The 7500-nt window shown below is 37.1% G+C and overlaps 1 protein-coding gene across 1 annotated transcript in view; it reads left to right on the top strand.

The window, feature by feature from the left end:
- LOC138008766 (uncharacterized) overlaps positions 1–7500 on the top strand; it is a 76649-nt gene that overhangs the window by 44523 nt on the left and 24626 nt on the right. The window lies entirely within an intron of this gene.

Here is a 7500-nt window from a genome sequence, read left to right as displayed (position 1 = left end):
TTGTGCAAATATTAGAGTCCTGCCTTCTCTGCCATTATTTTGAAATTTCCTGCAGACAAACCCTTAAAAATTGTACTAAAGCTTATAGGTCTAATCTCCAGTTGTTCACATTCCTGTTTACAATATATATCTGTCATAAAAGGCAGACTTGTTTTGCTTAATTGAACCACAAAACAGGTTGATTTCCTCCTCCTAATAATTCGCTTATCCATGATTTTTGTTTTCCATCACAGGGGCCACTTTTATAAGATGAATACTCTTCACTGTCTAGATGATGGATAAATTCTAAGACAAAAGCAATGGTTTCTGGTGGAAGTTTATGACTATATTGGCGTCTTATTTTCGGAAGTGCTGCTCCTGGACCATACATCTTACTATAAAGTCTAGCTTTTGTTAATTCGTAGTCTGTGCATGATACTTCTTCTCCTCGACTGTTAGTAAACCTGAACATTTGCTTAATTTCCTTATTTGTGTATTGCTGTGCAACACAGCTCAACAGTTCAACCCATTTGGGACTTCCATTTGGGAGTAGCTGAGAGCTAAGCCCTCCATGGTGTTAGCATTTGCATTCACTTTTTCCTGAATGGAATTTGAAAGAAGTGAAGACAATGGCTTGCTCCTTTTATTTTTTACTTCTAGTAAGAAACACCTCCTAGAGAGTGAGGTTCGCATGTTTACAATCATATTTCCAAAACATTGCTAAAGCCAGTATTCGTGCAAAGTACTGATAGAGGTGACAAATATTGTGATCTTATTTTTTTATTATCAAAGGTAAAGGAAAAATGTCCTGACGTTGAATTAGTCAGTAATCATTACTGACTCTGATCTGATTGTTAGAACGCAAAAAGAGTACTCTTTATAGCCTGGATTAGTTTTCTATTTTAGGGAATAATGCATACAGTACAAACTCACATATAAGAACCTAGTACAGGCTGAAATTTGGCATTTTAAAAATACCCAAAAATGTAAGAACCTGCTGAGCCTGGCAAAGAAAAAGAGATACTTTTACAAAAAAATCACCCTCAAGAAAACTCCTGTTATAGACCTAATCGGCTAACTCAATGTTGTACCCAATTCAAACCCTTTGGGAATAAAACGTTTTGCTTCAGGTATTTCTATATCATTTAAATATGAATGGTACATTATAATGCAAATACAATACACAAAGAATCTTAATCTCGGGAGATTTGAATTGGGTACAACATTGAGTTAGCCGATTAGGTCTATTGTGTATATGTTTTCTATGATTGGCATTTTATTGGATTTTCTCTAGAAATATGTTTTCCATAAAGCTGCAGTGCAATACTGTCTACATATCTTATGAATAAAATATAGAAATTTATTGTTGTCCCTCTGAGAAATAAGAACCTATTAAGAAACTACATGTAATCAGCCTGAATTATGAAAAAATAACCTAAAATATTAGATCTTGCTCAGCCTGACCTCGAAAATTCTAGGTTCTTATGTGTGGGTCTTCTCTGTATTTTGTAGGGTTACCAGTAGTAACTTTTACCCTGTTATACAAGCATGACAGTATGTCATGTTTTCAGTTTCGCGGGCTTGGAAGATCCTTGAATTGTGTTCATCTTTTCATTATCAATCCAAATAAACTGAAAAACCAACTAGTAAGGTAGAATATGTATGGTAGAATTTTACCATATGAGTTAAAAGAAGGAAAGTTTACCCCATCAAATTGGCCTTCAAGAATTTCCTGGCAGATCTGTTCATTTGAGGCACCCATGTTTTCAACTTCTGTTTTAAGTTCAGCCTCTTTTTGCCTTGCGCAGTTTTAAAGTTTGTTTCAAATCCTCCGCTGAGTTCGCTTTGACGTCAGTTCATATGACACAGGGGCACAACCAACTTGATTTTGAATAGAATTGTTTGCAGACAGGGGCTGTGGAACACTTTTGTTTTCACTGGCTGACAGCCTGTGCAACCTTACATAACATGCACCACAGCACCTTAAACTGCTTATGAGGGCCAAAAAAGTTTTCTTAACTTCAGGGAACAAATCATCTACTGACTTTGGGAGATATGTCCAGGTTTGACCCTAATTAGATGCACGCATATTTCAATAAGCATCACGAAGTGTCCCCTTGCTCTTCTCGCCAACATCACTTGTGTCTCAATACAGACAATTTATGTCACAAAGTGTCCCCCAAATGCTACTCTTTAAGTGAAGATTAGCTGCTGCATTTACCCAAAGCTAAAAATAACGCTGACCTTTACCCTTACCTTATTGTTGAAAATAGGTAGCAAATGCTTAGACTTAAAGGGACACTTTGTGTTGGATGTCAAAATTGGGCATGCATCTAATTAGGGTCAAACCTGGACATAAGTGGACTTTGGTAGTGATTTTAAATGTCTTAGCTTGTACGGGGGAGTTGTGCATTTGGACGCTGAACATCAGAGGCAGATAGTGGTATTCCTACAGGCTTGACATTTTTCCTTTAATGTCATTTATGGGACGAGATTCTTCCTTCCTTGTAGGTTTTTTACATATACTACAAGTAAGTACTGATGAAGACATTGTTTACAATCTCTGAGGCTCAGCTAGGACTAGTTTCTTTCTTTTTTTTTTTTTTCAATTCTTCACAAAGATCAAACCTTCAATAACCCTTTTTTTTTTTTTACTTTGATATAAGCTAGATTTAACTCTAGTGAATTGGAAAATGAAACATTTGTGGCAAATTTTATGATAAATTCAACTCAACAATCGAAATTCAAAGTTGACAATTGAAGCTAAGCTGAACATAATCTTAATGTGTAATTTTAAAGGGGGAACTGGAAAGGAAACACTTAAACACTGGGGGTCTCACGAACCTTTTTACGGAAGAAGTGTGCGGGAGATAAGCTGAAAATCAACTCTAAAGGAACCTATCCACGAATACTCAATACCTTTCAAAAAAAAAAAAAAATAGGACAAAATTACCTTTTGCAAGGTCTAGCGATAGAGTACACCGAGCTGTAACGACAACAGCAGTCCGAAAACGATCTGTAGGAAACCTCACTGAACCGTAACGCAAGTGACAGAAGCTGCTTCCACATCAACTTGACTACCTCTAACTCGAATATCAGATCACAGGTCACAGACAAGGCAATGACAAAAGAACTGTTCACACTATTTTAATAGAACTATAATAAGAATTCATTCTAGGTTTACAATCTCAAGATAGTCCAAATGCAAGTCTTGACACACTAATTCTAGACTGGATCTCTTAGCAGTGTCGGAGAACTCGAAATCTTACGGCAGAAAGATCTTTTCGAACAATTTGCGTACTTGTTATAACCTTGCAAGAAGGTTAAACTAAATACGATAAATTCACCGCTTCAAAACGTTTTTCAAAGCTTTACAGATCTTTCCGAAGTGACTGAATGAAATACCTGTGTAAAATGGTTGGCTAATCGCTTGCACTCAACACTACTTCTATGTGCTCTTCCACTGCGACACAATAGGGACTTTAAGATCCGAGACGCGACGGCTGTAAGACGCGGCCGGAAGTAAATTTTCAAAGAGGTGACATATTGCGCATGCTCACGCCGTCGTCCTGATAGCATCACGTCCAATCTCGTTCCCAGAGTCTTCGTTCCCCTTGACCAGCGGGTCGGGTTACGAGAGACTCTGGGATAATCCGTTTGGATAAAGTTTTTGATTGGTTGGAAGTCTGAGCATGAGCAATCAATTTCGGTCTCTATGCGAGTGCCGCGAGAGGTTTCACGGAGCGCCGTATGATTGTTATTGATTGTTTGGATTGGTTCGTTGATTATTATGGAGCCAAAGCTAAGAGTGAGAACCTATTAAATCTAATGGAATGGAATCGTCTCTCACTGAGTAATTATGTCTTTAAAATGTAGTCATACCGAGTCTTCAAATTGCTGCATATTATTATATGAATCCATAAGATCTTCTCGTATAGTTAACTTACGTACATGTGAGTTCCTGGAAAGGTGCGAGAACCTTTAGCAGATGAGTTTTGGGTAGAGAAATGAGGTTTACTGATGCAAAGAGAACTCGTTTGGCTCGTGACAGTGCTGTTGAACGCTTTGAAAATATCGTGGAAGGCCCGTCTCTCTGGCATGCAAAGCAATCCTTTCGGTAGGTTGAAAATTTTTTACTCGCATTTCATTTGGGTTCATTACACTGTACTGTTCTCAACCTACATTGGAAGAAGAGGCCAGATCAGATATAGAGAATCAAATCAATGAAATGAGATGTACAACTCACATCCAATGGAACTTGTCTTACATTTTAGGTACATGTACTTAGAAAAAATGGAAACTTCAGTTGTTGATTTTGTTATGCAAATACTTAGCTTATTAAACGTTTATGATAAAATTAAAAAAAACGTCCAATATAAAGCTTGACCATCCTCTAGAGTCTATTACTTCTAGCACTTAAAAGTCAGTTACAAAAATGACACCATTCTCTTGAGTAATTTAGTACTTCTTTCTGAAGTACATGTGCCCTAACATACCACTACATAAGGAGTTTTTTTGTCCGTAATTGCTCAGCCCACTGTATTAATTACAGTGGCGATTATTATTTGCTTATTGAAGCCACATTGGTCAAGTGTTTGAGACTTCAAAGGTTGGTTGACTGTATGAGTTTTGGCCCCAGTTGTTTGAAGGGTGGATAGTGCTATCCACTGGATAAATCACTACCTACTGGATAATGTAATAGTAATAATATAATAATAATAATAATAATAATAATAATAATAATAATAATAATAATAATAAATAAACTTGAACTTCGAACTTTGTTTTGTTGATAACTCAATTAGCTTTGGTAGTGTTTATCTGCTGGATAGTGATTTATCTAAAGGTGGATAACACTATCTACGGGACAAATCACTATACACTGGAAAGTGCAGTTGGTTCCGCTGTTACTTATCCACTGGATAGTGATTTATCCAGCTAATAGCACTATCCATCATTTGAACAACTGGGGCCTGGTGGGTAGCGCTATCCACTTTTTGAACAACTGAGGCCAGGTCTTTATCCAACCTCTCTTCTCTGCCTTATTTTGTTGTTGAGGACAAAGGAGGCAGAGAAACGAGACCCTGGAAACGAGGTTGGTCTTGATCATCTCTCTGTTTTCTCTAACTTTAATCCATGTTGCCTCTCTATATGTACCCGCATACAACTTAATGCTGACAAATGTTTGATAGACTTTGTAACAAATTCTGTGATTGGTTAGCATCCCATTTAATGGAAGGGACAAAGTTTTTGACTGCTCAACCCATTGACACCTAAAACGCCCTAGGATGACCCCAGTTGACGACTAGAATCTCCCTGGCAATAAACAGAGTAAAATCTGTCAAGTCTTACTCCCAGGGGTCAATGGGTTAAAGGGGATCAGTGATACCCCTTTTTGATCTACAGAAAACAGAGCTAAGTGCTGCCACCGATGAACTACCTGACTCATTTACGTTTCGTTGTCTAGACACAGACTTTATGCTTTTACAGTGTGTTTGGGAGCAACTTTACAGCAGCCTATATTTGCGATAAATTGTATCTATTTTGTGACACAAAAGGAGAAGGTAGCATTGCAAACTGTGCAGTATTTCTAGTAACTTGAGAACGTATTCCACACATCCCCTCAATTTAAATTTTGTCAGTTGACGGTTAAGTTGTCAGTAAATTATACTGTCTATTTTGAAGTCAGACTGACTTCTTCATGTTGGTATGTACAGTTGTCAACAGTTTCTAATGTAATTTATTTTTTATGCCAACAAAAGAAATGTTTAGGTTCAAGGTTTGTAGACAAGTATCCGTTCCTGTTTGGAGTGTTAAAATCAACATCCTTAGGCCTTTTTGTATTGCTAGTCAGAGAGTTAAAGAGAAAAGTACCGTTTCAAAACTTGTATGGTGCTGGCCACCCTACAGAAAGCCTTTGGCAGTGAGGAAGGAATTACATTATTGGCAAGGGGGGGGGGGGGGGGGGCGTAAGATGGGAAATGAACATTCTCAGGATAATATACAATGTATACATAATATTGTTACATCCAATCTGTCAAGTTTGATGGTTCAAAATAAGTACTGACCTCTGCTCATCTGGAAAAATGGAATATAAAGAGCATCAAGGATAACTAGTCTTAACCTCATGAAGAACTTTTGGCTTTTGCTGTTTTTATTTTGCTTGATACATAATTTCATCGACCTTTCAGTGTGCATCTCTCTGCTCTCCCAAAGGAATTTGACGTTACTTAAACAATTATGTGAATTAAACAGTTTTAAGTGGGGATGTTCATATGCTGTGCCCAGAGACCGACGATTATGAACAACAGCTTTTCATTATTGTTGACAATGAGGTTCTTCAGGAAGTAAGTTCATACAAACAGAGTCTTTGTGCTCTGTTTGGGGTACATTACATGGTTAACCTAGAGTACCCAAGAAAGCCAACATGTCTGCACTGAGTTTCTTGAGAGTATGTATTTAGCATTCTTCAAAAAAAAAATGCCCTGTATAGAAAAGGTGTCTCTACTCTTTTAGCTTAAAGTTAATAGCCTCTTATTACATGTATTAACAGTTGCACCACCACAAGAGCTTGAACTAACCTACATGCAGGGGTTTTATTAGAAGCTGGGACCTGGGTACTAGCACCCGTCTACACTGAGTACAGTACCCGCCATTGCTCAAAGGAGGTTTCAAGATCAAAAGCCAGACTATATATAGGGGTGCCTGCTCACTCTGTCACAAGGTCCCTGCTACTTTAAAACTTAATGGAAACCCTGACGCGTAAACACACCTAAGTCCATTTCTTGATTTGACGCACAACAGGCGAGAAATAGTACAGAACATGACCATGTCAGGCAAACCATGTCAAACCATGATATGTTATGTAGTAATTTGTACTATTACTAATATGGTCAATATTAAATTGTCAAACTGGAAAGTTTTCACAGGGCTGCCATAAAGGACATTCACATTTACCAGCTGTTAACCCTGAGCTCACATTGTGAAGGAAATGAAAACTAGAATCAGCTTTTGATATATTGCAGGTGAAAATTTAATGACAGCCCGGTTTAATGCCGGTTTTTTGGGTGTGTGCTTTGAATTAGTTCCAGATTGGCTAATTTTTTTTGTTGGGATAGAGGTGATATAAGGAAAATAGATAGTGATAGATTTTAATTACAAAAATTGTTTTTGTGTAACACTTTTCATTTATTTAATTTCACTCACTTTAAGATCTACACCATCCCTCAAAAGAACATGATTTCTTTTGCATGTTAGTTTGTGCTCGCAAGCTGTTTTCATTTCTAGGGACTTATCTCAATCGCTAAGTAGTTAGGCTGATTTTTTCATGCTGCATAGATTTTTTGAAATAATTAGTGTTTTTAGGCGTTTAAGTTTCAGAAATTTGTATTTGTTCTGCAACGTTAATTATTTAAGTGAAATTTAACAGAGTTGTTTTTGTGATTGTGGCTTGTATGTATTACCTTGTGTATGTATGAACACTGCATATATATTATTTCCTAAATTTGGAAAGCACATTAT

Source organism: Montipora foliosa, chromosome 6 (assembly GCF_036669935.1).
Source record: "Montipora foliosa isolate CH-2021 chromosome 6, ASM3666993v2, whole genome shotgun sequence".
Taxonomy (NCBI): Eukaryota; Metazoa; Cnidaria; class Anthozoa; order Scleractinia; family Acroporidae; genus Montipora; species Montipora foliosa.
The sequence above is the reverse complement of the archived record's forward strand: the minus strand, read 5'-3'. Positions and strand labels throughout refer to the sequence as shown.